The sequence below is a fragment of the Marmota monax genome, unplaced genomic scaffold, assembly GCF_021218885.2.
Source record: "Marmota monax isolate L192 unplaced genomic scaffold, Marmota_monax_Labrador192_F-V1.1 WCK01_AAM20220418_F8-fsc00167, whole genome shotgun sequence".
NCBI lineage: Eukaryota > Metazoa > Chordata > Mammalia > Rodentia > Sciuridae > Marmota > Marmota monax.
The window spans coordinates 2,423,584-2,450,305 of record NW_026694116.1 but is presented as its reverse complement, the minus strand read 5'-3'; the positions used below and the strand labels follow the sequence as shown (position 1 = coordinate 2,450,305).

General features: G+C 54.6%; 1 long non-coding RNA gene across 1 annotated transcript in view; it reads right to left on the bottom strand.

Annotated features, from left to right (window-relative positions):
* Window positions 1-1,913: 1,913 nt before the first annotated feature.
* Window positions 1,914-26,722, bottom strand: part of LOC131425006 (uncharacterized) — a 33,741-nt gene continuing 8,932 nt past the window's right edge. Inside the window, exons 2-3 of the long non-coding RNA XR_009228744.1 lie at window positions 6,240-7,438; window positions 1,914-5,484 (exon numbers count right to left, since the gene is read on the bottom strand). This is a non-coding gene — a long non-coding RNA (uncharacterized LOC131425006). The remainder of the gene's footprint in view (window positions 5,485-6,239; window positions 7,439-26,722) is intronic.

Sequence of the window (26,722 nt, the reverse complement as noted above, 5' to 3'; positions counted from 1 at the left end):
GAGGCAGAGGTTGGCTGATGTGCTTTGCAGGAGGAGGGAGGCACCATAGGCCAAGGACTCAGAAGCATCCAGAAGCTGGAAGAGGGATGGAAACGGAGCTCCAGGGACCCGGGTGAATCAGCCCGCCGACAGTGATCGTCAGCCTCTGACCCCAAAGCCACTACATTTGTGACAATTTGTTATAACGACAGCAGGAAACCACAAATAGCCAAATCAGACAGGGGGGTCCTGACCACTGTCACCGTCCACCTGGCTCCTGTCGGTTGAGTACTTGAGGCCAGACCACCCACATCCTGCGGTTTTGCTGGACTCTTGCTAGAGTTTTTCCCGCGTCAGCAGCACCATCACTTCCCACGGCTTCTCCTTGTTACAGATTTTTAAAACAAAGGAGCGGTCACCCTGACGACCCTGCAGAAAGACAACCGGCTCACGGCCCCCAACCTGGAGGCTGGAGCAGCTCGTGGCAGGAGCCCAGGGCTGGCTTGGAACCACTGAGTAATGCGTGATAAAGGACAAGATCACAGATGCCAAGGGTCCGCCTCTCAGCACTGCAGGCTGAGACCAGGCTGCCCACTTGGGGGCTCTCCTCGGGGTGGCACGGCCCCACATGCTCCCCTCTTGTTCTCTGTGCCTGTGCCCAGGCTCCCTCGAGGGTCTCTGGGGAGGAAGGAGCACCTGCCCTGGAGAAGCTCTGCACCTGCCCCAACTCCTCAGTGTGGCCAGCACAGGCCGCGCCCTCCTGCCAGGTGAGGAGGAGCAGGACACTCGGGAGCCTGGCTGTCCTGCTGCTCATTTGCTGGCCCGATTCCGCGAGTGCACTGATGCGCACTAGCGGAGGGGACAGGGAGCTCGCTGCTGAGCGAAGGCCAGGAGACGGTACAGGATCCTCTAAGAACCAGGACCAACAGCGGAGCCTGCAAGACCTTGCAGCAGGGAGTGACACCGCAGGCTGGAGAGGGCTGGGGAGGAAGGCCTGGGGTCTGAGTGCCTGCCACGCCTCCCACGTCCGCACAGGCCAGGGGGCTGAGAGGGGTCAAGAGAAGTTCTGGGACCTTATTTGGTCTTTGCAGATGTGATCAAGGGTCTCAGATGAGATCATCCCCGATCCCCCGGGTGGTCCTAAATCCAGTGATAAGTGTCCTTATAAAGGACATTAGAGGGTGAGAAAAGGGGAGGCCAGGTCGAGATGGCGCAGAGGCTGAACGAGGAGCCCGGGGCCTCCGGTAGCTGGAAGGCGGGGAAGGATGGTCCCCTGAGCTCAGGAGGAGCGCGGCCCTGCCACTCGCTGATCTTGGACTGGGAGAGAATGAACCTCTACTGTTGGAAGTCACTCAGTTGGTGGCACTTGGCTATGGCAGCCCCAGGCACTCGGGTTGGGGGAAGGGAGGTAGAGGAAGGTCCCCCAGTGCTCTGGTGCTGGAGGCTCCCATTTGAGCTTCCCAACTTTCTAGAATCTGGGACTCTAGAAGGTCTCAGAAAGAGGACCTGCTTGAATTTGTCTCTGTGTCCACCACCTTGTCTGGCCTTTGGCTGGTTCTCTCTGCCATGGGTCTCTGGGCACCAGCTCTGCTTGACAGTGGGCAGACTTGGGGACGCACCATCCAAGAGGGATTGTCCCACCCACATGGAGGTGCTGCTGGCCTGAGAAGCCATCCCCTGCCCTCTCCCCAAGATGGAGGCCCCCGCAGCGCCCCCTCCCGCTAGGGTGAGGACAGCAGCCCTGTGGGTCACCCCAATCAGCAGTGGACTTGCGGCTGCCCCCGCTGGGTTCACTGTCACTAGGGAATGATTTCCCAAAGGACGTGTCCGTCTCACAGTGGGATAAGTAGCTGGCGACTTGGGAACTTCTGTGAGCTCACTTGATTGAGTGACTTCTGACTCAGATTTTGCTCTGCGCGTTCATAGCTGCCACCCGAGGAAATGAAGCGCCTGGCTCGCCTCAAACGCCACCTCACCCCCCCACATCCAATTAGCCACACGGCCCCAGCGACTCCCAGTGTTGGTGCCAGACAGACCAGAGATCAATTTTTCATGGGGCATCGGACTGTAAATGATTTTTCTATTTACTTATGTAACTCGTACATAAAAGATGATGGTGTTTAATCAAATACAGACCAACTGCAAATTATGCTAGGTAAACAGTGTGAAAAAATTCAATATGCCACTGACTGCTGATATGCACATACAGATCTGTGATTGAGATACATTTAAGAGCAGCCGTCTTGTCTGTGGGGTTAACCCTTTGTGCGATAGTTACACACTGCCAGGCCTTGGCTTGTGTTCCCGTCGGGCAGTGTTGAAACAGATTTTTGTTTAATCACTCACACACTCACTCCAGCGTCCCTGAGTTTCTGGAAGAAACTTCTAGAACCTCCTGGAAAGAGAAGCCCACACTTGCTTTGGTCTTTGCCCCGCAGCAGCAGCCTCTAAGACGGGTTCTCGATAGGCGAGATTCCCCGGGAGGTGTTTGGCAATGTGCAGAGTGCTGTCTGTTTCTCTGTTGTATCTGGGGGTAGAGGCTGGGGAGGTGACTCAACAAAGAACCCTCTGATCCAGAAACAGCAGTGGTACTCAGTAGAGACCTGGCCCTGTGCCATGTTGTGTGAGTGTAGACTGGGGTACGTGTGGGGACAGAAACCGACCCCGACTCAGCACTTCTCGGGGCTACAGGCACCTGCAGGTCCACTGCCCTGAGAACTTTTCTCAGCAGATGTTTCTCCTCTTTAGGACGCAGCCTAGGCACCCCCTTCAGGGACAGCCCCTCCCCACATGGGGGCTTGTATCCCCTGCACAGGATCTACACCCACTGGATCATACCCTTACCCCAGGACACTTGCTGGGCTATGATCTGCTCCCCCAGAAGCTCATGAAGACCACGGGGGACTTAAACCCACCTTGTTCATTTCTGTTCTCTCAGGAGCTTGTACAAGGCCCAGAGCCTGGTGGTTCTGGATAAATGTTTGCTCTCTGGCTGGCTGGCTGGCTGGATGGATAGATGGATGGATAGGTGAGTGGATGGTAGATGGGTGGATGGATGGATGATTGGGAGAGTGGGAGAGTAAACAGTTTGATAGATTAATTAATAGTGGGTTGATTGTTAGATGGATGGATCAATGGATTGATGGATCGATGGATGGATGGATGGAAAGGTGAGTGGATGGGTAGATGATGGTGGATAGATGGATGGATGGCTAGACGGCTGGCCGACTGGATGGATAGATGGATGGATGGGAGAGTGGGAGAGTAAATAGTTTGATAGATGAATTAATAGTGGGTGGATTGGTGGATGGATGGATCAATGGATTGATGGATGATAGGTAGGTAAGTGGATGGATGGATGGATGGATGGGTATATTGATAGACAGACAGATGGCCAGTGGGTAAGTCAGGAGACCTGACTATACTCTTTTGTCTGCTGCTATTGGCTGTAAGCCCCTCTGGAAGACAGTGTGGCCTGTGGGATCACTTGCCCACTTGAGGAGGAGTCCAGAGAGGGCACTGGTTTGTACTCAGTGTCGTGAAGCTCCTGGGAGTTCCCAGGGCCACCGCTGGGGACAGGCTGGAGGCCTGAGAGAAAGGTGGTCAGATACAAAGCCAGCCTCTGCAGAGAACCTTGATATCAGAAGGACACCCTAAGTTTTTAGTATAGCTCTACCTTAAATAATGCATGAGACAGGGTACCCGTGAGGCAGGGTACCCGTGAGACAGGGTACCCGTGAGACAGGGTATCCTAAACATCATTTGTTGTTTATCTGAAATTCAGGTTTAGCTTCCTGAAACTTCATTTGCTGAATCTGGTAGCCTTACCCTGGAGGCCTGGAGGGTGGGAGGGGTTTCCCGGGTTCTCTTACACCCCTCAGAACACTCTGATGTACAGTCTAAAACCTGCTGTCGGACACTATCCAGGCCCCAGGCTCTGCATAGACCTGGGGGCGTGAGGAGCTGGCAGGAGCCAGTGCCCCGGAGAGCAGGCAAGACCAAGGGCTGGCAGGCACTCCGCCTCCGCCCACCCGGCCCTATTGCGGGCTCCTGTCCCCGTCCCCCCAGGTCCCTGGCCCCTTTCAGCCAGTTCCCAGGCCTCCATGGGCAGAAGAGGACTTTGTGTGGAGCTTCCTGGGACAACTCTAACCCCCTGGACTCAGCTCTGCCGTGAGACAGAGAAATCAACCAGGACAAGCAGCAAGAAGCCCAGGGCGCAGGAGCCTTTGTTTGTGGATCTCGACCTCAGGGAGCAACGATGATTAAGGGATTAGATAGATCACTGGCCCCTGCAAGAGACCCAGCTGGGAGGCTGGGGTGTGGGGAAACAGCCTGAGGCCCAGCAGACAGATGGCACCTGTGGTCAGGGACAGGGCCAGAGTAGCAGAGGGGAGAGCCGCCCTCCTGCCTGTCCTCCCAGCAGGACACAGCTGACCAAGGCTTGGGGCTGGTGCCTCAGAGCATGTGTCCCCTCTGGCAGCCCCTGGGTTTCAGGGACCAAAGGCCTGTCAGGTGTCCCCACCTGGTAAATAGCCACAGAGGCCCTGCCCCACAGGGAGCTCTTCTAGGAAGCACCTGCTCCCTGCCCTTGACCCTGGGGCCAGGAGTCAGGGAGCTGGACACGCACTTGGGAGGGTCAGGGAGATTTTCCTGAGAAGGACGCTTCTTAGCCACGTGCTGAAAAACAAGGAGAGACTCCTAATAGAGGAGGAGAGGGGGCCAGCGGGCAGCAGGAGGCCTGGAGGAGGCCGGCAGCTGCCCGCGAGGGACGCTCCGACCTGCAGGTGCCCAGGGCAGGAGCAGGGGGGCACAGCCCCGCCTCTGGCTGCGTGGACGGCAGCCGCTGACTAGACTACGGGGTCAGGGGAGCCAGCACTTGAGAGAGTCCACCCATGGGGCCTTGTCTGGGCTAAGCTTCCAGAGGGACCCGCCCAGAGAATGGGGACCGCCCGCCCCACCTTTCAGCCTGGTGCAAGTGAGAGTCACCTGGCAACTTTGAGAGCTGGACACCAGGCCACACCAGGAGGCTGGGGTGGCATCCAGGTGGTGGCAGCTCTCAGGGCTCCTGGGAATTCTGAAGGAAAGCTGTGGCAGGGACCCTGAGGCCAGCTGGCACTGACCCAGGGCTGGCAGCTGCCTGTCAAACAGTCCGGCCAGCAGATGCTGCGAGCGCCTGGGCTTCTCCTCCTGGTAAGGCTCAGGCCTCTCCTGGCTGAGGTCTGCACAAGGCCAGCCAAGGTGACCTTCAATTGGGGCATTAGGGGCCTGGACACCCTGATTGTCTTTCCAGCAGGACACAGCTGCCTGGCATTGTCCCTGGCACTTGGGCTGGAGGCAGCCGTCAGTCTCGGTGTGTGTTGGACTCCTCTCTCCTATCCTGGGACTTAGTGGCCTTTCTCTGCTGAGTTGCGGGCAGTGGGCAGTGAACTGGACCCTGGGGTTCGGCTTGGCCTGCACAGACACAGCAGGCCCGGAGCCCCGCCAGGTGCAGGTCCACGTCAGTTTCTGCAGCAAGAGGTAAGGTGGGATTAGCAGCACCAGCGAAGTTCTCCAAAAATAGACTTAATAACAGCTGCCGGGTGCCATCATTATTTTTCTTGGGATCTTAAAAATTCCTTCTTACAAAGATATTTTTTGCTTGGCTGAAAATAACCTTCACCAAGCACCAAGACCTGCTTGCATTAAGGAGATGGGGCCGGCAGTCTGGGCAGGTGTGTGGGAGTGGAGCAGGCCAAGGGTGGGCTCAGGAGCTGCCCGGCTGCACAGGGCCTGTCCAGGCAGGGCCCCCCCCAGCTCCTCTCCCCACAGAAACCCAGAAAAGCCCGGGGCTGCTGCTGGAAGGGAGGGAGGAGCAAGCCTGTGGTATGTCATTGGTTAAGAAGAGGCCATGCTGGGTGGGGCGGCCCTAGTCCAATGGGACTGGTGTCCTGATAAGAGGCAGATGCAGGGAGAAGGTGGCCACATGACGATGAAGGTGACATGGGAGTGGCGTGGCGTGGAGTCGGGGTCATCCGCAGCAGCGGAGGGAGAAGCCTGGAGTACACCACCTGACGTCTGTCTCCGTCTTCAGGCCCAGCACCCTGGGAGGACTCTGCTGCGTGTGAGCTGCCCAGTTTGTGGCACTCTGCCCCGGCACACACCCAGGGCTTCTCCTCCTCCTTGGGCCAGCCCGGGTGTTTCCCAGCCTCTGGCTGTGCCCCTGGGTGACTAACTGGCGTCCCCCATGTTTCTTGTGGCACTTTTGTTGGTACTGAAAATACCTGCTGGCAGGTCCTGTGGCCTCTCTGAGCTGCAGTCTCTTCATCTGTGACGTGCACTGTGAGCTTGCAGGTGTTTAGGGGGTTAAGGACATGGTGGGAGGAGGGGCTTCGTCCTGCACCTGTGGCTGATCCCAGGGAGGTTGCTGCCCTTGGGCATCGTCATCAAGAGGCCAATCAGCTGAGTCCCAGGATGTCCTGGGTTCCCTGCTGGTGACAGCTGCCTCTGAAATCTGGGGCTGGGAAGAGAGAGACAGGTACAGAAAACAGGCCAGGGTGGCAGCAAAGCCTCCTGGGAGCCCCTGGTGGGAGGGGGAGGGTTCTCCCTTTGGGGGGCTGCCAGCCTTGGTCCCTCTGGGCAGGTGGCTCTGGGGTGACCAGGACGATGCTAGGAGGAGCAGCTTCAGTGGCCGTGTGCACCCGTGGATCCCCCCCTCTGCTGCCCCAGCCCCGTCCTCTGGGTCTCACTCTGCACATGGAGACGGGAATTCAGAGTCCCCCTGCCAAAGGGGACAGGATCGGCCGGTGGCTCACATCTGGCGTGGGTGTGGGTGAGGATCCCTGGGAGCTCTGGAAATGTGCAGGTTTCTGGGCCCAGCTCTGCAGTCGAGTCCGGGGGGCTGCGTGGGCCCAGGAAGCCACCCGTGACCCACCCTCTTGCCACTCTTCCATCCCCTCGATGCCCCCCTCCTCCTCCCAGCCCGAAGTGGCTTTTCAGTGCAACCTTGTCCCTGGCAATGGCAGCCGGGGTCCCTGGGGATGGGGACCACCAGCCCCACCTGCAGGCTGAATGGCTTCCTCTCTCTCCGGCCTTGGAGTAGGGGACCCAGGGGACCATCAGGAGCTGGGCTGGCGGCCAGCTGCCACAGCGGAGCCTCTGCCTGGGGTGTGGGTTCCCAGGAGCCTGGGTTCTGAGGTCAGCATGGGGCGGGGGTGGGGCCCCTCTCCCATATGCCCAAGCCGCCTGGCCACAGTCTTACTCCAGGAAGGAAGAGGTCAACTCCATGTCACCCTAGGACGGGTGGGCAGGCCCAATGCTTGAGAAGTGACAGGTAACTCAGAACTTCAGGGGGTCCTCTGGGTTTCTCTCCTTCAGAGTCAACCAACCACAGGCCAAAAATATTTGGAAAATCGTGTGTGGGGTGCAGCTCAGTGGTGGAGCGTGTGCCGGCGTGTGTGAGGCCCCGGGTTCGTCCCCAGCGCTGCAAAAATGAAAGTGGACAAGAAATTTGCACCTGTGTCGAATGCTACAAGCCCTTCCTACCTCATCCCCTACAATGCAGCACAGCAACTGTTACACAGATGCACCGATGCTGAGCCGTGGGGGGGATTCCGAGTCCACGGGAGATTGTTATGAAATGAGCCCCACGCCACTTTACGTGAGGGATTTGAGCATCCTCGGTTTGGGTATCCACAGGGTCTTGGAACCAGTCCCCGGGGGACACCAAAGGAGGGTTGTTCTTCACCTCGGGCAGCTTGGGTGGCCCGTGGGGCAAAGCGGGTGAGCCCCGGGAGGCCCGTTCGCTCCTGCCCCACTCCCAGGGCCTCTCCCCAGTTTCTACCCTGGGAAAGGAGACCATGGGGCTCTGCCTGTCCACAGTGGGGCCCTGCCCTCGGCCTTATCCACACAAATCTGAGTGAAGAAGAGGAGGAAGCCACTCCCTCCTCAGTGGCCCACCTGCCACATAGCAGGGGACCCAGTGTGTGCTTGAAGTTCAGGTGAAGAAGGCGCTGAGTGTCCAAGGCTATGCAGGCCACCCTGCGGCAGGTGTTGGGACCCTCAGCCCCTCCTCCACACAAGGCACACCTGGGCCCAAGAGGCACCGTTGACAGCTCCCGGTGGGCGCTTCTGGTGCCTGCCTGTTGGAGACTTGAGTCCCCTTTACACCCTGCGCTGTGTGTGGCGGCTTCACGGTGACGCCCTTCAGTCGTCCAGGACTGTCCCCAAGGCAGCCCTATGTTAGCCTGGAGGGCAGCTCAGCACTGCAGGCCCGTGAGGCCAGTCCGAGCTCCAGCCAGAGTCCTGGACATGTGGACTGCAGGCAGAGGGACCCCTAGAATGAAAACTGAACCCAGGTGGCCCTCAGCCTCAGGGCCTCCTGGGTAGCTGGACCATGGAGAGACCACAGATCCACAGCTGAGCAGCTAGTGGCCCTGCAGCCCCAGGGCTGAACTGTGCAGAGAGCAGATCGAGGAACGCACTGCCAACCCAGAAGGGCTGGAAAGGTGGTCAGCCCAGGGGATGCAGGGGTGGTGAAGTTCTGCCCTCTGAGCCAGCAGGGACTGGGTTCAAATCCAGCCACTGTTGCTCCAACTTTGTGCCCATGAGAAGAAAAGCAGCTGCCAGTGCTTGATCTGATCTGGGGTGACAGTCCCTGCCCCACCAGTCCTCCCGAGGGGTCAACTAAACAGTGCACTTAGTGAGCAGCCTGGCGTGGCCAGAAGTTTGTCCTTCCAAGGTCCAGCGCCCTTCCCTGTGAACCCCATATAGCTGCAGCTCTGTCCACATGGCCAAAGTCAGTGGTGGGCTGCCCAGGGGCGTACAGTGACCACAACCTACCAGAGTAGATGCTCTGTGTGTCAGTAAATTAAATTCAGCAAATAAAGATGATCTAAAGAGGGGCTGGGGTACTGGCTCAGCGGTGGAGTGCTCACCTAGCACGGGCGAGGCCCTGGGTTCGATCTAAGCACGACAAAAATAAATTTAAAAAATAAAGATATTAAAAAGAAAAGAGGATCTAAAGATTAGCACTTCACGGTGCTGGCCATGTCCCAGGTCCCCTTCTTGGGTCAGAGCAGAGTTATCAGAGCACGTTCTCCTGAGCGACCTGCCTTAAATTTTTAGCCTTTTGAAGACCTTCACAGAGGTGGACGAGGCCCTAATTAAGAGTCCTGGGGTGGGAGCAGGAGGAAGCCCGCCAACACCCCCTGCCCACACCCCCTGCCTGTGGCTCATTGCCGAGTCCGCCTCATCCCCAGGCAGGGCCTCGTCCCAGGCAGGGCCTTCTGGCTTTGCTGATTAGACCTGGGGTAGCATCTGCTCCAAGCAGGACAAATGAGATGCTGTCCCCTGTAGTCTTAGGAACAGGCCAGCAGGAGACGGAGGGGGGACAAGACTGGTGTGCACTGCGAGGAGCAGCGGGTGAGCCCTCGTGGACTTGCTGGGCTGCCAAGCCAGGCAGGCTGCACTGGGGACATGCCAAGAGGACCCAGCCAGTGGGGACCGTGGGTCCCTGAGAGTGGGGTCCCTGGAGAGGAGCAGGTGACTGCTCGCGGGCAGGAGTCCTGGCTCTTCACGCTGCATCTGCAGGTGGCCTTGTTCCTCGGTCCCCTGGGGGCTGGCGTGTGCCCGCTGCTGCCTGTCGGGCCAGCCTGAGTGGGCTCCGCTCGCTGGCTCCCTGCCTGATGCATCTTCCTGCCCCCACCCCCCGTGGGGGCCGGAGAGTTCACTCACTGCTGTGAACCCAGAGGAGCTCCGGCCACCCACCTGAGCCCCCCCCCCACACCTTACACAGGAGTGACGACAGTCCCAGATCAGTGCCACGCATGCTCGGTGAACCTAACACCAGTTACGACCGTCTGCAGGTCCTGCAGGTGAGTGAGGAACGCCCAGGCTGTGCAGGGGGTGAAGAGCTGGTAGAAAGACCCTCTTGGAAGAGCAGGGAAGCTGGAGAGGACAGGGAACAAGTGCACACCAGCGCCCGGGACAAGGTGCCCAGGTCACCTCTCCAGCCTGCCCGTCCCCTTGCCCTTGGAAAGAAGGGAGGAGAAGCCAGTCATGGTCCTCTGACTCTGTTCAAGAAAAGGGTGTGCTGCGGCCACCGGTAGTTGATTCAGCAGCCAGGCTCCCGGCCCCTCCCTGCGGCCAGGGCACGGTCACAGGACGGGAGAGCAAGGCTGGCCTCCTGCTCTCAGCCGCAGCAGGCCTTCCAGAGTCCACTTCTTCTCCATGGAGCCCTTTTCCTCCTGCCCCTCACTGTGTCCCTGGCCCCTCTGGGCTGTGGGGCTTCTCAGACCTCCCGGTGGGCCTGTGGGTCCGGGTTCACAGAGGTCCCCTCTGGAAGGCTGGCCTCGGTGGTGGTGGCTGGAGGAGGTCACAGGAGGGGATCCCTCTGCTACCATCAGTCAGATGCACGCCTGTTGAGAGCCAAGGTCTCAAATATTAACATGCCCTGTATTTGAGGCAGGAGGGCAGCGATTTTACCAAGTTTTAAATTTCAAAACAGTGAAGCAGCTAAAAGAGGCTGTAACAACCTATGGTCCTCAAGCACCCTTCACTGTAAGCTTGGTCGAATCCATTAACAACTTGAACATGACGCCAGCAGATTGGGCTAATATGTGTAAAGCTGTGCTAAATGGAGGACAATACCTGTTATGGAAGGTTGCCAATGAGGAATTTTGCAAGGAGACGGCTAGGCGAAATGCAGCAGCTGGTTATCCTCAGAGAAATCTAGATATGTTGTTAGGAAAGGGACCTTATGAGGATCAGCAGCAACAAATTGCATATGATCCTGGCGTATACGCACAAATTGCTGCAGATGCAATTAAGGCATGGAAGACTTTACAAGGACATGGAGGTTTACAAGGTCAATTATCTAAGGTAATACAAGGAGCTAATGAACCTTATGCTGAATTTGTAGATAGGCTTATTCAAACAGCTACCAGAGTTTTTGGGAATACAGAACAAGCAATGCCATTACTAAAACACCTGGCTTATGAGCAAGCGAATCGTTGGTGCAGAGATATCATTAGACCATGGAAACATGAAGATTTAAACACATATATTAAATTATGTAGAGACATTAATGAACAAGAGCAAGTCGTGGCAGCTGCAGTAAAACAGGCTTTAGATGCCAGAGATATTAATGAACAAGGGCAAATTGTGGCAGCTGCAGTAAAACAGGCTTTAGATGCCAGGCCAAGAACATGCTACAATTGTGAACAAACAGGACATTTTAAAAGGAAATGCCCCATTGGAGGAGGGTTTAACAAAACTAGGTATCAAAGGAGTAGAATACCAGGTATTTGCCCACGATGCCGTAGAGGGAGACATTGGGCTAATGAATGCCGTTCTCAAACCACCATAGAGGGTACTCCATTATCAAAAAACGAACAAGGACCAGGTGTTTATCCACGATATCGTGGAGAAAGGCATTGGGCTCCATTGCCAAAAAATGGACAGGGGGGCCCAATGCTCCGGGGCCCAAAACCACAAATATACGGAGCACTGGAGGAACCCAGCAACCCCATCAGGGTAGTGCCCAGGACACATTGTCCATCAGATCCCTCATCAGACAAACCAGAGGGAGCGCAGGGTTGGACATCTGTGCCTCCGCCAGAGCAGTACTAACTCCAGAGATGGGAGTTCAAATCATTCCCACAGGGGTGAAAGGACCTCTTCCCAAAGGAACAGTAGGCTTATTATTGGGACGCAGCTCTTCTACTCTAAAAGGACTTATGATAAGTCCTGGGGTAATTGATCCCGATTATGAAGGTGAAATAAAAATTATAGCCAGTTCTCCAAAGGGTATATCAGTAATTTCACCAGGAGATAGAATAGCACAGTTACTAATAATACCCAGCCTACATGATAAATTTTCCAGTCGTACTGTAGAAAGAGGTTCCAAGGGATTAGGCTCCACAGGTGCAGATTGGGCTATGCTTTCTTTAAATTTAGATTCTCGCCCCATGCTAAAACTAAATATTCAAGGACATGAATTTAATGGGCTACTGGATACAGGTGCAGACCTTAGCATCATCTCTCGTCAAGAATGGCCAAAACATTGGCCATTATAACAAGCCACTCAAACGCTTCGAGGCCTAGGAGTGGCGACTAATCCCCATAGAAGTGCAATGGTATTAGATTGGAAGGATCCTGAAGGATGTGAAGGAACTATACAGCCATATGTATTGGATCATCTTCCCGTAAATTTATGGGGACGAGATGTCCTAGATCAATTAGGTTTGACATTAACAAATAACATCAACCAAAATGCACCCACTATTATGACTAGACAAGGTTTTAGGAAAGGAAAAAGATTAGAAAAACAAGAACAAGGTATAGCAGCACCAATACAAATAGATCAAGGAACAGACAGACATGGGTTGGATTTTCAGAAAGGGCCACTGAGACAATAAAAATTACTTGGAAATCAGAAAGACCAGTATGGGTTCCTCAGTGGCCCCTGACTAAAGAAAAGATACAAGCAGCCCATGACCTGGTCAAACAACAATTAGCAGAGGACATATACAACCTTCTGTATCTCCCCATAATACTCCCATTTTTGTCATCAAAAAGAAATCTGGTAAATGGAGATTATTGCAAGATTTAAGAGCCATTAATAATGAGATGGTTATTATGGGACCTGCTCAATCAGGGATTCCTCAGTTGTCTGCTTTGCCAAAAACCTGGTATGTTTTAGTTATAGATATTAAAGATTGTTTTTTTTCAATTCCAATTCATCCTGAGGATAGTCCACGTTTTGCATTTACTATCCCTGCACTGAATCATGAAGGTCCTGATCAGAGATATGAATGGAAAGTACTCCCTCAAGGGATGGCTAACAGCCCAACTATGTGTCAAATTTATGTTAACAAAGTAATCCAGCCACTTAGAAATCAAAATCCTGAACTACAAATATTTCACTATATGGATGATGTATTATTAGCACACAAAGATAAAAACACATTGCTAGAATGTTATGCCACACTTACAAACTTATTAAAAAATTATAATCTAGAGATAGCAATAGATAAAGTACAATTAAATTTTCCAATTAATTATTTAGGAGTTCTATTATCCTCAACCATGGTCCATCCACCAAAAATTCAAATACGAGTAGATCAACTCAAATCACTTAATGACTTTCAAAAGTTATTAGGAGACATAAATTGGATAAGGCCTTATTTAGGTATACCAACAGGAGAGTTGGGACCTTTATTTGATATCCTAAAAGGTCCATCAGATCCAAATTCACCCCGAATGTTAACGCCTGAAGCAAGAAAGGCATTAAAAATCATTGAGACATATATGGAAAATATGCATTTGGATAGAATTGATATAAGTTTGCCTTTATTATTTATTGTACTACCAACAAAAAATATTCCTACAGGAGTATTTTGGCAAGAAGGTCCATTATTATGGATACATTTATCTTATTCTCCTAACACTATTCTTACTAGGTATCCTGAGGCTGTAGGACAATTAATACTCAAAGGAATAAAAGCAGCAAAGGGAGTGTTTGGAATTTCTCCCAATAAAATTATTACTCCATATACTATGAATCAAATTGATGAGTTAGCTAATGAGTTAAATACTTGGGCAATAATCATGTGTAAATCTAATGTTTCATTTGATAACCACTTACCATCTAATCCTTTATTGTCTTTTTGGTCATTGCATCCTGTAATTTTTCCAAAAATGACAAGAAAAACACCTATCATAAATGCTCCAAATATATTCACTGATGGGTCAAATAATGGTACAGCAGCAGTAGTTACCCCTGATCAAACTTTTACATTTTTAGTACCCAAACAATCAGCTCAAAAGGTACAGCTTAATGCAGTTTTACAAGCTTTTGTGATGTTTAAAGATTCTGTATTTAATTTATTTTCCGATAGTCAGTATGTAGTTAATGCTATAGTATCTCTTGAAGATGCTGGTAGGATTTCCCCTTCTTCTACTGTTTTCTCTTTGCTTTCCACTATACAAAGTCTAATCTGGGACAGAAAAGATCCATTCTTTATAGGACATATCAGGGCACATACAGGATTGCCTGGAGCCCTTAGTTTGGGCAATGATTTAGCAGATAAAACTACACATGACATACATATTTTCTCTACACTAGAAGAAGCTATAAATTTTCATAAAAAGTTCCATGTCAATGCTAATACTTTACAAAAGCGTTTTAAAATAAATAAGGAACAAGCTAGACAAATAATAAAACAATGTCAAAATTGTGTGACCTTTTTACCACAAGTTAATCTTGGAGTCAATCCTAGAGGATTGATACCTAACCATATTTGGCAGATGGACGTCACACACTTGCCAGAATTTGGAAAATTAAAATATTTGCATGTTACAGTTGATACTTCTTCTGGATTTTTGATGGGCTCCCTTCATGCCGGAGAAAAAACTAAAGATGTTATAGCTCATTGCTTACAAAATTTTGCCACTGTGGGTGTTCCAAAACAGTTAAAAACAGATAATGCCCCTGGTTATACTTCTACCTCTTTTAAACAATTTTGCTCAACATTTGGCATTACTCATATAACAGGAATCCCATACAATCCACAGGGACAAGGCATAGTTGAAAGAGCTCATCAAACTATTAAAATGTACTTATTAAAGCAAAAAGAAGGAATTGGGAAGGGGTATATATTCCCCAAAGATAAACTTAAAATAACCCTTTTTACTCTAAACTTTTTAAATTTGGATTCATCAGGACTTAGTGCTGCAGAAAGGCATATGTGTCCAAAAAATGTACATAAGCCCAAGGTACTTTGGAAGGATATTCTAACAGGACAATGGAAAGGTCCTGACCCAGTAATTGTCTGGAGTAGGGGGTCTGTTTGTGTGTTTCCACAGGGAGAACAGCAGCCGATTTGGATTCCAGAGAGATTAACCAAGGTCCTGACCCAGTGATTGTCTGGAGTCGGGGGTCTGTTTATGTGTTTCCACAGGGAGAACAGCAGCCGATTTGGATTCCAGAAAGATTAACTAAAGCGATTTCTACAGACCAAAAAGAAGATGATTTGGCTCAAATCCATAACAACTGATATCCAAAACTCCAGTTTGGCTATTCTTACATCTGCAACAGAACCAGGATGCTTTTTTCAATATCTATTTTATTATTGCCCTTTGCCATATCATGAAGTTCTATTTTGTTTTTTGAGCTCATACAGACCTAGGTTAATGTTTTGCTGATCAGTTCTATTTTTTGACTATAGAGTTTTTAAGCATTGCAATGGAGATTTCACCTGTAAAAAGTTATAAGGCCTTTACTATAATGTTATGTGTTGTATGTATTATATTATGTGTGCACACTTGTGTTTTGTGTTATATGTTTGAATGTACGTATGTCCATATATCATATATGATGAGCGCTCATGATAAAATGGATCCAAATATTTTTTTTTCACGTGATTTATATGGTTTAATTTAAATTGGGTAAACAACTGTTGAGGATTGTTTTAATATGTAAACAAAAAAGAAGGTTAACAGATCTGTTTGTTTACTTTTACCTTTCCTTTTCATTATATTTAATAATTCTCTTAAAGATAATGTAAATTGTTAAGAAAATTGTTTTCTTTTAGTGCCTTCTGTAGTGTTACATAATTTTTTCTTTAGCCATTATTGCCAGAATTCCTATCTTCATCCCAGTGCCGGTGAAGACAATGTAAATTGTTAAGAAAATTGTTTTCTTTTAGTGCCTTCTGGAATGTTACATAATTTTTTCTTTAGCCATTATTGCCAGAATTCCTATCTTCATCCCAGTGCTGGTGAAGTGAAAGATAAAACCAATCTACAGCTTCTACAATAGCCATCACTGAACTGCTTGCAGAACTTGCCTGGACACATTGTGAGCTCACCTGTATGCATTGTGAACTATCTGTTGGTACAGCGAATTGTGGTAGTGCTGGAGTATTTTTGCTGATGATGTCACCGGTGGTACAATTTTTCAAAGGAGCCCTCAATTGGCTTAATGTCATGGCATTTTGCATCCTCCTCTACTAGTGATGGTCTAAAATTTGGGGGCCAACAGAGGTGAGGCAAAGAACCTCACCCCCCCACAGGTGCAAAGGCCTATCCACAAGTATGGCTGTATGCTGGACCGGTAGTCAGTGACGGGTATGATCCAATTGCAGTGGTACCAACCTAAGACAGGAGGCTGACGCCTAGAAGTCAGTTCATCCGATGACGGGTAAGGACCATATGTTGAATTGGACTGCCTAACAGGCACGGTCCCTAAGCCACATGCTTGTTGTTTAAACAGAGAGGGGGAGATGTTGAGAGCCACAGCCAAAGGGGCCCCAGCAAACTTCCAGCTGCCAGCAAACTTCCAGCTGCTGGCTGATGATTGGCTCACAGCGGCCCCAGCAACATCTAGCTGATTGGCTCCTCGGCCCCAGCAACATCTAGCTGATTGGCTCCTCTGCGGTGATGCTCATTGGACTGTTTCCCTGCCCTTTCAGACCACGGAGCTGCTCATTGGGGGACTTTTTTGGCTCCACCCACGTGACCCAGCCAATCGGCCTCAAGAGCAGGAGGATTGTGGGAGGTGGAGAGAAGCTGGTGGGGGAGAGAGAGGCTTGGGGAAAGCCGGTGGTGGCAGTTGAGGCTCTGAGGGTTTTTCCTGAGAGACTATTTTGTTTGTCGTGTGTGGTTCTAAAAATAAAGTTAGTTTCTTTTGACAAGTGGCTCCTGATTGTGCCCAGCCAGACTGCGGCACACGCCCATGGTGGCGGACGGTGGCGGATGGTGGCAGATGGTGGCGGACGGTGGCCTCTACCCATGGTGTAAGCCGCTTTCTCCTCTGCGCGTCTGACTTTATTATTAATGTTTCCTATAGGCACAAACCCCTCCAGGAAGGAGCACTCTATCCAGGCCTGAGGACCTCTGGAAAAGCCACCTGCAGAGCATTCATTTTGTCACCTATTCATGAGGGGCTGGTGCAGAGGCCACCAACATCAAAGGATCCCAGGAAGGACCATGACCCCTTTCCCCAAAAAACACGTCTTGGTGATTGCAGAGCCTCCTGCACCCAGGAGAGCTGCCTGCTCCCCAGCCTTGGTCCCTCTTCTCCCCGCAGAGCACAGACCTTGAGAGGAAGGCTTTCGGGAATAGTGCGTCTGTCCCTCGGGTACTTGGCCTCCCTGTCATGGGCCTCAGCCTGGCCCCAACCCCACAGCTGGCTCTGTTCCTGGGTCGTGTGTCAGCAGTGAAGACAGACGGAGCTGAGAGAGCAAGAAGCCATGCCCCTGACAGGGTGCGGCTCCACGACCCGCCCTTTCCAGATTCCCAATCCTGGATCCTGCCGAGCTTTGCTCCCAGGCCTTCACCTTAAGATGGGAGCTTGATTTAGTGCTAATAATGGCAACTGTCTAAACCAAGGGAGTCCTGACTTTAATTAAAATGACAAGGAAGGCAGGCGGGAGCTGAGTTATGGGGTCGCTGTTTTCCTATAGCCCAGGATGGGGAGGAGTGGGGTGGGCCGTCCCCGCGCCCCCACACCGCCTGCTCTGGAGCCCAGGCTCTGCAGTGACATCTCCAGCGACCCGCGCCTGCCTGGCCACTTCCTCCCTCTGGAGTCTGTCCCTCCCTTCTGTGGTGGCTGGTCTTCTCCAGAACCCTTTAGAGTCACGGCCCCCCGCAGACGAAAGCCTGCGCTCCACTTGGCTGTGCTCACTGTGGGCCGACTCGCGTCTCCCCTCCGTGTGTTGGAGTCCTCGCTCCACCAGCTCAGAAGGCGACCATCACCAGGAGCGAGGCGCTTGAGGAGGTCTTTGGGGGAGACCCTGATCCAATAGGGCTGGCGTCTTCAGAACGAGGGAATCTGGGGCAGAGAGCCCTGGGAGGAGCACCGGGGAGGATGGAGGGACAGCAGGCCTGCGAGGAGCCAGGGGGCGCCACGGCTGGCCAGGGAGAGGGCCTCAGGAGGAGCTGCCCTGCCTCACCTGGTCTGGACCCGAGTCCCTGGGCTGCTGGGACGCGAGCTGCTCTGGGCTGCCCCACAGGCTCCGGCTCCTGGCCCTGAGCAGGCCCTGTGCTCTGCCCACCTGCCCTCCCAGCCTCGTGCGTGAAGCCTGGGTGCACTTGGGCACCTGCTGCGCCCTTGTTTGGGCTGTGATGGGGTCCAGTGGGGTCTGTGGGACACCAGGACAAAGGTGGCCTCTCATGGGGATGCCATGGGAGCTGCTGGGAAAGCCTGCCTGGGGTCCACGCCCTGCGGCAGGAGTGCCTTCCTGGCCCTTCACTTCTTTCCAAGGAGAATCCTCGCGGTCCCGAGAAGCCCACTGGGCCTGGCCGAAGGGCCCCCCCACGTGCTGTGGGGTGTGTCTGGGCGGGGCCCCAGGTTCCGGCTGAAGTGCAGCACCCCTGTTAAACTTGGATCACAGACACATGGTCCACTCCTGTGGACATGCCCAAGGAAACAGGAACAGAGGTCCATGGACACTCGGACACGGGTGTGCCCAGGAGCAGGACTCGCCCTAGACAAGAGGGAGGTGCCCAGATGCCTGTTGTGAAGAAGGATTTCACACAGAGGCTGTTCCCGCTGCTGCCGCTGCGGGCGAGAGGCTTCGCGCAGAACCAAGCTCCACTCAGATACAACGGAAACAGCCAGGTGTGTGACCGTGAGGGTCAGCGGCAGAGCCACTGCTGGGAGGACCATGGTCAGCCCTCAAGGGCAGGGCCGCCCTGGCAAAGGCCTCGAGGATTCAGATAGCCAGGGTGGGTGTCAGGGTTAAAGGTCAGGCTCTCCATACACTGGCCAGGCAGGGTTCTGCCACCCCTGGGATTGGCAGAGCCAGGGCAGGGCAAGAGGCCATCGTCAGCATGTTGGAAAAGAGGCCAAGAGGGGCCTGACCAAAGCTCCATCAGGGACAGCATCCCTGTCACCATCCATGGGTGAACGACATGCAAAATGTGGTGGGCACACGGCAGGGCGGTGCCAGCCATGGACAGGAGAGAGGAGCTGGTGCCTGCTCGGGCCAGACGTGGAGACCCCTGTTAAGTGACCCTGCCCCACAAAGCATCCAGAGTAGGAGCCACAGAGACAGCAAGGCAGGGCTGCCTGGCACTGAGGGTGTGGGTGGGCACAGCGCCACTGCTGGAGGGCTGGACCGCCCTGAGCTGTCTGCCCTGTTGGTTGCACTACCCCGGAGTATGCCAGGCACTGGGCTCAGGGGCAGCTGTGTGGTGTGAATGAGCCTCTGTGAATCTGCTTTCCAAAGAGCTGCCGGAGAGACCACACCCTGCTCAGCACCCACGGAGGGGCCCCAGGGCAACCATGGCACAGCAGGGCCCCTTGGGGCACCCCAGGGCATAGCAGGACACACCAGGACATACCACAGCACCCCGGGGCACAGCAGGGCACACCAAGGCACAGCAGGACACACCAGGACATACCACAGCATCCTGGAGCACAGCAAGACACACTAGGGCACAGCAGGGCACAGCAGGACACACCAGGGCACCCCGGGGCACCCCGGGGCACATCAGGACACACACACCAGCGTACAGCAGAACACAACAGGACACACTAGGACACACCAGGGCTCAGCAGGACAAAAAGAAACACTGGGACACCCCTGAACACAGCAGGACAAGTAACCATCAGGTCACCCCTGGACAAGGATACACCGGACACACCATGACCAGGAAATACCAGGACAGGGAACTACCAGGATGCGCAACCACCAGGACACCCAGGACACCCCAGGACATCCCAGGACACCCCAGTTCACCCCCAGGACACCCCAGGACATTCCAAGATGCTTGATTTCAGCCACCTTCTCTACTGTGATGTCATTACCCTGAGAAAAAGAGTTGAACTGTCGGTCAATGACTTTTAAAAACACAGACACATGGCATGTGACGCTTGGGACACACTGACAGCCACAGGAGGTTCTTCTGGGCCCCTAGGCTGGAACGGGCTCCTCTCCAGCAGGACAGGCCAGCGGCAACACTCTCCCAAACACGAGAGCAGGGAACATGTCAGTCAGTACTGTGGACGGGCCACTGTGAGGTGGCTCACCTGGAAGTCTCCGGTGCAGCCACCCAGCTTCAGCTTGCCCAGATGTCCTCAGCTCCTAAGGGACGGGCTGGGCCCACTCAGGCCCCTCAGCCTAGAGCTTCCCATGCAGCACCTGCCGGGGCTCAGACTGCGGGGAGACTCAGATCTCTTCGTGACTCTACGGAACCAAGGAGCCAGGGCAGAGTCGGCCTGCAGGCCCCAGCGGTGTTGGGGTCCACCTTCAGCCTTTGCAGGCCACTCTTGGATTCCCAGACCCTGGGGACCCAGCAGAGCTCCTGAGGACACCAGTCACCAGGCCACTTGGGGACTCCAAAATCAAATGTGTTTAAGGCTGAGCTGAAGGCAGCCCTGGGGGGGCCTCGGTGGAGGCCTCTCACAGAAAATGTCACAGCAGCAGGTGACTGGTGCCCACGGTGCTGTCCACCTGGGCAGCCAGAGCTTAGGCTGTCTGAAAGGCCCTGGGCAGGCCCGGTCACCTCCATCCAGAATGACTGAGGATGGACAAGGATGAAGGGCACCCTTGGTCTGCATGCCTGGGGCCCTTGCATGGGGCCAGGCCACTCTCAGGAGGACAGAGGAAGGTGAGAACAGCACTTTAGATGACCTTCTCCTGGAGCAGTGTGTTCAGAGGCTCAGCGGTAAAATTACTGAGGACGCTCGCGGCACATCCCCATCAGCCCTCTTCCCACAGGAAGTCCACGATGTCTCCTCGCTACATCAGGGAAGTGGAGAGTGTCTCTCCTTAAGTAGATCGGGGGCAAGGCGTGGCCAGAGGGCAGGCGGCCCCTGCACGTGGAGCTGTGGGGGAGCCATGTGCGCGCACACACACACACACACACACACACACCTGGGCCCTCCTCCCAGCCAGGTGCACAGCCAGCTAGTGCAAGGCAGCATCCCCTGGGGTCTGCAGCTGGGGACGATGGCCCCATTGGTCCTGCAGCTGGACATTCTAGAGCTGTCCGGGGGCCTTGAATCTCCAAGTCCCAAGTTCCCAGGGGTCTGGTCTAGAGAGGGCTAGTTGCCGTTCCACACAGAGGGCAGCAGGTGACTGAAGCGTCCACACCTGCCTTGGAGTCCTCTGTCCAGGGTCCAGCTGGGCACCACTGGGTGAGGAGATGGGATCACACACCAGGGAAGAACCGGCCTGGGGCAGGGGCCTGGCCCCAGCAGAGAGTGCCCCTGGCCCCACATGGGGGAGTGCCCATCTGTCAGTGGACAATCTGCTGCAGCCCGCCCGGCCCGGGGCTGTGAGGAGCTAATAAAATAATAGATGTGCACAGGTTCTGGAAGCCAGAGAGCCACCCACTAACGGGAAGTGTTATTAAATCAATTTATTACCTGAATGTCCCTTCCAGCCAGACCCATTTCAAATCAATTAAACTGAAAAATGGCTGCAGAGAAGTGCACAGTTGGGATCCATGATGGTCACACCAGGGCTCCCGGGTTCTGCTCTTGTGGGGCCCTCAAGGGACTGCGGGCCCTGCCTGGGTCAGCTGGATGTTGACCCCAAGGAAGTCGGGGTGTTGCCCCTGGGACCGTGGAGTCACCTCAAGTGAAAGCAGGGCTTCTGCCGACGGGACGGGAGGTGGAAAGGGGAGGTGTCCTGGGCTGGCTCTCAAGGGACAGAGGGAGGCAGAGGAGGATTTGACAAGGAGGGGGACGGGGCCTCAGAGGCAGAGGTTGGAGGGAAGTGGCCACAGGCTAAAGAACACCTGGGGCCACCAAAGTCTGGACAGGTAGGAAGAACCCTCCTGCAGAGCCCTAGAAGAAGCGTGCCCTGTCCCTCTCTTGCCTGGCCTTCCGGCCTCCTGGCCTCCTGGTCGGTCTCCCGACCTCCAGAATTCTGAGGGAGGAGGTCTCTGTGTGTGCAGGACGCTCACCCTGCAGGCACATGGGGCAAGGGCCGGGCAGCACTGAGCTGCAGCCCTTCCCGTGGCCCGGGCAGTCCCTGTCCTGGACAGGTCTGCACTGGTCTGCTCTGGGGCTTCTCTTGTTCGGGATGCCTCTGCTTGGCCATGCAGATGCCACGCAGCCTGTGGGAACAGGAGAACTCAGCTGAGCCTATTTTCTCAAAATTTCTGGGACACAAAAAAGAGGTGTTGACCCACCTCTGGGTTAGGAGGCTAGCTCCAAAAATAAGGCTCAGAAAAGCCCGAGCGTCAGGGGAACCGCCCTGAAGTGCCCTCTTCATCGGGTTCCAGCCCTGCCAGCCACCCTCAGGGATCTGAGCAAAACCCGCACTGCTGCTCCACTCTTGGGGCCAAATGCCCCATTTTGCCTAAATGCGTGGGCTGGATGGCTTCAGTGGGGACCAAGAGAACGTGCCAGGTTCTCATCAGGGGGCTGGGCCTGTGGCGGCCCCTCTGCCCCTGTGTTCCTGCACTGCGCCGTCCTGCCTGGACCCTGAGCCCTGGCTGGGTTGACCCTTGAGCCACCAGCTCAGGAGCATGGGGCACAGTGGCAATGGCCGCAGCTCTGGAGGGAGGGCACCCAGCTCTGGACTTGGAGCAAGGCCCGGTGCTTTTCAGGACCAGGGCTGGGGGCTGTGGAGGTTGGTGGAGCCCTGGCCAGAATCTAGGGCGAAGCGCTCCATGAGAGCCTGCCTCAGGTCACAGGCACCCCACCCTCAGGACTTTGGAGGTGGGTGGCCTTCGTGAGGAGGCACCTGGGCCAAGGACATTCCATACAGCCCAGGTGCCCTCTTGAGGACCACTGCCTGTTTCTCGTGTGACACTCGGTCTCCTACACCCTGGAGTGGCCCTGGACTGGCCACACAGCTACAAGTACACAGGGCTGTGGCCTCTGCTCTGTCGGGTCTCTGAGCCGCGACCAGGCTCCATCACACGGGTGGCCCTGGGGTTCCTGCTCCCGCCCCTGCAGGCCCCGCTGACCTCAGCTCAAGGCACCAGCAGACACAGGGCCCTTGCGTCTGGCCTTCCAGCTGGCCTTGGCTGGGAGTCACTGAGTGGCTGTGGGTGCCGGCTTGCAAGGGCATTAAGTGATAATTGTCACTTCTCCTCGAAGCTCAATCTGATTAGGGGAGAAGAGGGCTTACCAGCTGCCTGCTGGGCCGGGATTTCCAGAAAGCCTCTTCTGGATTGGATTCTGCACGTTTATCTCTTAAGCCCCAGAGTTTTGTGAATGCAGAAAGGACTGAGGGGGAAGCTGGACTGGATTTGCATGGACAACTCCTCTCTGCATGGACTCAGGTCTTATCCGAGTTTGCTCAAATATGATGATAATCAAATACCTTTGGCTCTAAGCCTCTTTCCTCTGCGCGTTTCTAAGCATTTTTGTGCTGAAATATAGGGATTTCTTGGCGGATTGGACTCTCCTGGCTGGCCACCCGTCATCTTTGTGCACTTGAACAACAATAATTACAGCAATAATGACATTAGCTCCCACTCGTGGGGTGTGTCACGGCTTGCAGCAATGGTCTCACAATCTCTCATTTCATCCCCAGAGACGGACGGGGCGGGGGGGGGGGGGGATTTGAGCTAAGGCCACAGAAGAAGCACGTTAACCCACAGAGGAGAAGCCTCGGGAGGGCCCAGACTGTGACCCTGGTCTGTGGGCCCCTGCAGAGATGACCTCCCCTTCCAGAGGCCCCGACGCCCACCCGGCTCTCTGGCCTGCCTGTTCCTTTCCCACCCCCTCCTGTGAGCCTCGCCCCTTCCCAAAACACCCTGCAGAGTGGCAGCTGGTGTTCATCCCATGACAGGAGAAATGCAAAGCAGACTAAGGAGAGGGACACGCAGCCAAGGCGAAGGGAGACTGCGCCGCGATCAGGCTCCCCAAAGAGCCAAGAAAGGGGCTGCATTCAGTCACTGTGGCTGGTCACTGTGAGGGTCTCAGTCCCAGTGGCTTTAGGTGCTTTCCCAGCCACTCCTTCCCCGTGCAGCTCTTCCTGCCTTCGGGAGGGCGGAGTAGAGCCCAGCGTTACCTCTGCCCAGCTGATGCCCATCCTGCGTGGTCTCCTGTGCCCGTAAAGAGAGGAGTCATGCAGCTCTGAGGGAGCACAAATCCCCAGAGTGACAGTGTAGGGCCGGGGGTGACAGTGCCACTCTCACCTGGTTTGTCTCTGGAGGTGGGACGGCAAGGGCGTCAGTTACAGTAAAGCCCCTGGGTTTGGAAGTCCATGAGACAGAGGGCGGGGCAGGGAGGGCACACTGCCCACTTAGTGGGGGACAGGCTGAGGACTCAGTGGGGGACAGGCCAAGGTAAGGGCTGCAGAGCTGGAAGAAGTTGACCGTGCTCTTCGGGACACACGGGCTTGACTCAGGTTCCTGAGCCCAGCGCCTTTTCTCTGGTAGCTTTGAGGCAGGAGCCACAGTGACTGTCTCTGGACACGTGCTGTTCGGGGGCACTGCCCCCACCCCCGGCCAGAGCTGAAAGGTAACGCACCCCTTCTCAGGTTTGGAAAAACTGAGGGCCGCGGGGCCAGACCCAGAAGCATAGATCCTCAGGCCCCACCAGCTCGCTTGGTCACGCTGGGACCAGGGACTGTCCCCGGCTGGGCTCCCCGGCTGGGCTCACCGCCTGTGCAGAAGGCTGTGCCCTGACATCATCATCAGGCAGGTAGGACAGGACCTGGGAATCGACAGAACCGCCTTTCCCACATGCAGGGAGACCTCAGCTCTAGAGAAGGACGACAATGGACAGAGGAGGGGGGAGGGGCACACTGAGCTGCCCTGAGCAGAGACCCCCGAGGCAGCAGAGCCGGGGAGGGGCCAGTAGGCTGCTGTAACCCCGCCCGGCGCCTTCCCAACCAGGGGGCACCATCGGCCGGGGCAGCTCTCCTCTCTGGTCTCAGAGTCTGGGCTGCAAAGTGAGGTTCAGAAGGCTGTGGAAACCTAGTCCAGTTCTCAGGAAGACAGAAGGAGCCATGCAGAGCCTGCCCTCCACCTCAACAGCCGCCCCTCCATCCCTGCCTGGCAAGACCCCAGCCCTGGCCTTCCTTCTTACGCCACGTCTGTATTTTCTGAGTTTTCTATCACGGTCACATATTGCTTTCTGAATCAAGAAACAATGATCAGCTCTAAGCTGGTGGAGTCCCATCTGGCCCCACTCTGGTGGGAGGCGGCCAGGAGCCTGGGTGCCCCTTCTAGAGACCACGACTTCCCTGTCCACCTCAAGCCTGTGTATTGAAGAAAAGCGCCCATCTTTAGAGTGGACCTGCCCACGTGGGGCTCTCCCAGCTGGCCACGGCCGGGCCTGCAATCTGGTCTCCCAGCCCTCACTTAGCAACAGCAGAGCCCAGCACCACCTCCTTGAAACGGAAACACTGACCTACGTGCTTCACAGCAAGCTCAGGGCTCGCCTGGCCTCCTGTCCCCAGCTCTGCCCCTGTGAGCAGTCGTGAAGGGTGTGTGTCCCTGGATTTCTGACACGTGGATGCCACTGCCTCATCTGAGCTCCCCTTCCGACAACAGGGGATCAAGGGTCTGAACCACCTGGCAGGGACACACCCAGCGAAGGGGCTCCCAGCGGGCCCGAGAAAGCAGGGAAGAAGGTCTGGCTTGCAGGGGTGGCCCGGGGGACAGCACGCCCAGGCAGCAGGAACACGCAGAGGCTCCTGCACTGGGCGCTGATCTCTTGGACCAGAAAGAAGACCCCCAGGTGTGAGAGCGAGGGTGGGAGTGAGAGAGGGTGCTGAGGGAGGCCGGGTCTGGGGCCATGTGGACGGAGGCTGGGGAGGAGCAGAGGGTGCGGGCACCCTCAGGAGAGCTCAGTGCCCGGCTCCTGTGGGCTCGCACTGGACGTCCCGCACAGCTCATAAAGAAGATAGGCTGTCCCCAAACTTAAAAAGTGCATGAAGTCAAGTAGGAGTGTGACATTGACACTCCTGGGTTGGGGTCGGGAGGTCTGCATCTAAGCAAGCTTGCTCCAGACCTGTGGCCAGGGGCTCCTTGGGCCACCCTCTGAGAAACAGCAGCCTGGGGAGGTCCCTGCTGGTCAGGTTGGTTTCTTCCAGAGGGATGAGATCCGCCTGTCTATCCTAGGAGCCATCAGGCAGCCCAGGTGCCTGGTCTGTAGCAGCTGTGCCCAGGGCTGAGCAGACATCGATCCACTGGGCCTCACCAAGGAGCTAACGGCAGGGGAAGGAAGTCTCCTCAGTGAGGCCTGGTGGAGGGAGGCCTCCGGCACGCACTAGGGACTCCATCTGGGCTTTCCCAATAGTGTGCGGGAATGAAGCCACCACAGGCCCCTGGCAGGGAGGGTGAGCTGGGAACGTCGTCGCGCGGCCTCTGGGCTCCCCGTGGAGCAGCAGGACGCTGTTTGAAAGTGGACGGATCATTACCTGGGTGTGTTATGAACCCCGTGACAACCACCCACATTCTGAAATCCATGCAATTAATGTCAACAGAAGAAATAAAATGGATTTAAAGATGCCCACTCATCCCAAAAGAAGGCAAAAAGTGAGGGGAAAAGAAACAAAAATTATGAAATAAATGTCAAAATAGTAGATTTCAGTCATAATTCTATCTATACTCACACTAAGTATGACTGGTTCACTACACCGTTTAGAAAACAAAGGCTGTGGGGCTGGGGCTGGGGCTCAGGGGTAGAGCATTCGCCTAGCACATGCGAGGCCCTGGGTTCGATCCTCAGCACCACATATAAATGATAAATAAAATACAGGTATTGTGTCCAGCTACAACTGAAAATTAAATTAAAAAAAAAGAAAAACAAAGGCTGACAGGATAGTTTTCTGTTTTTTGCTGT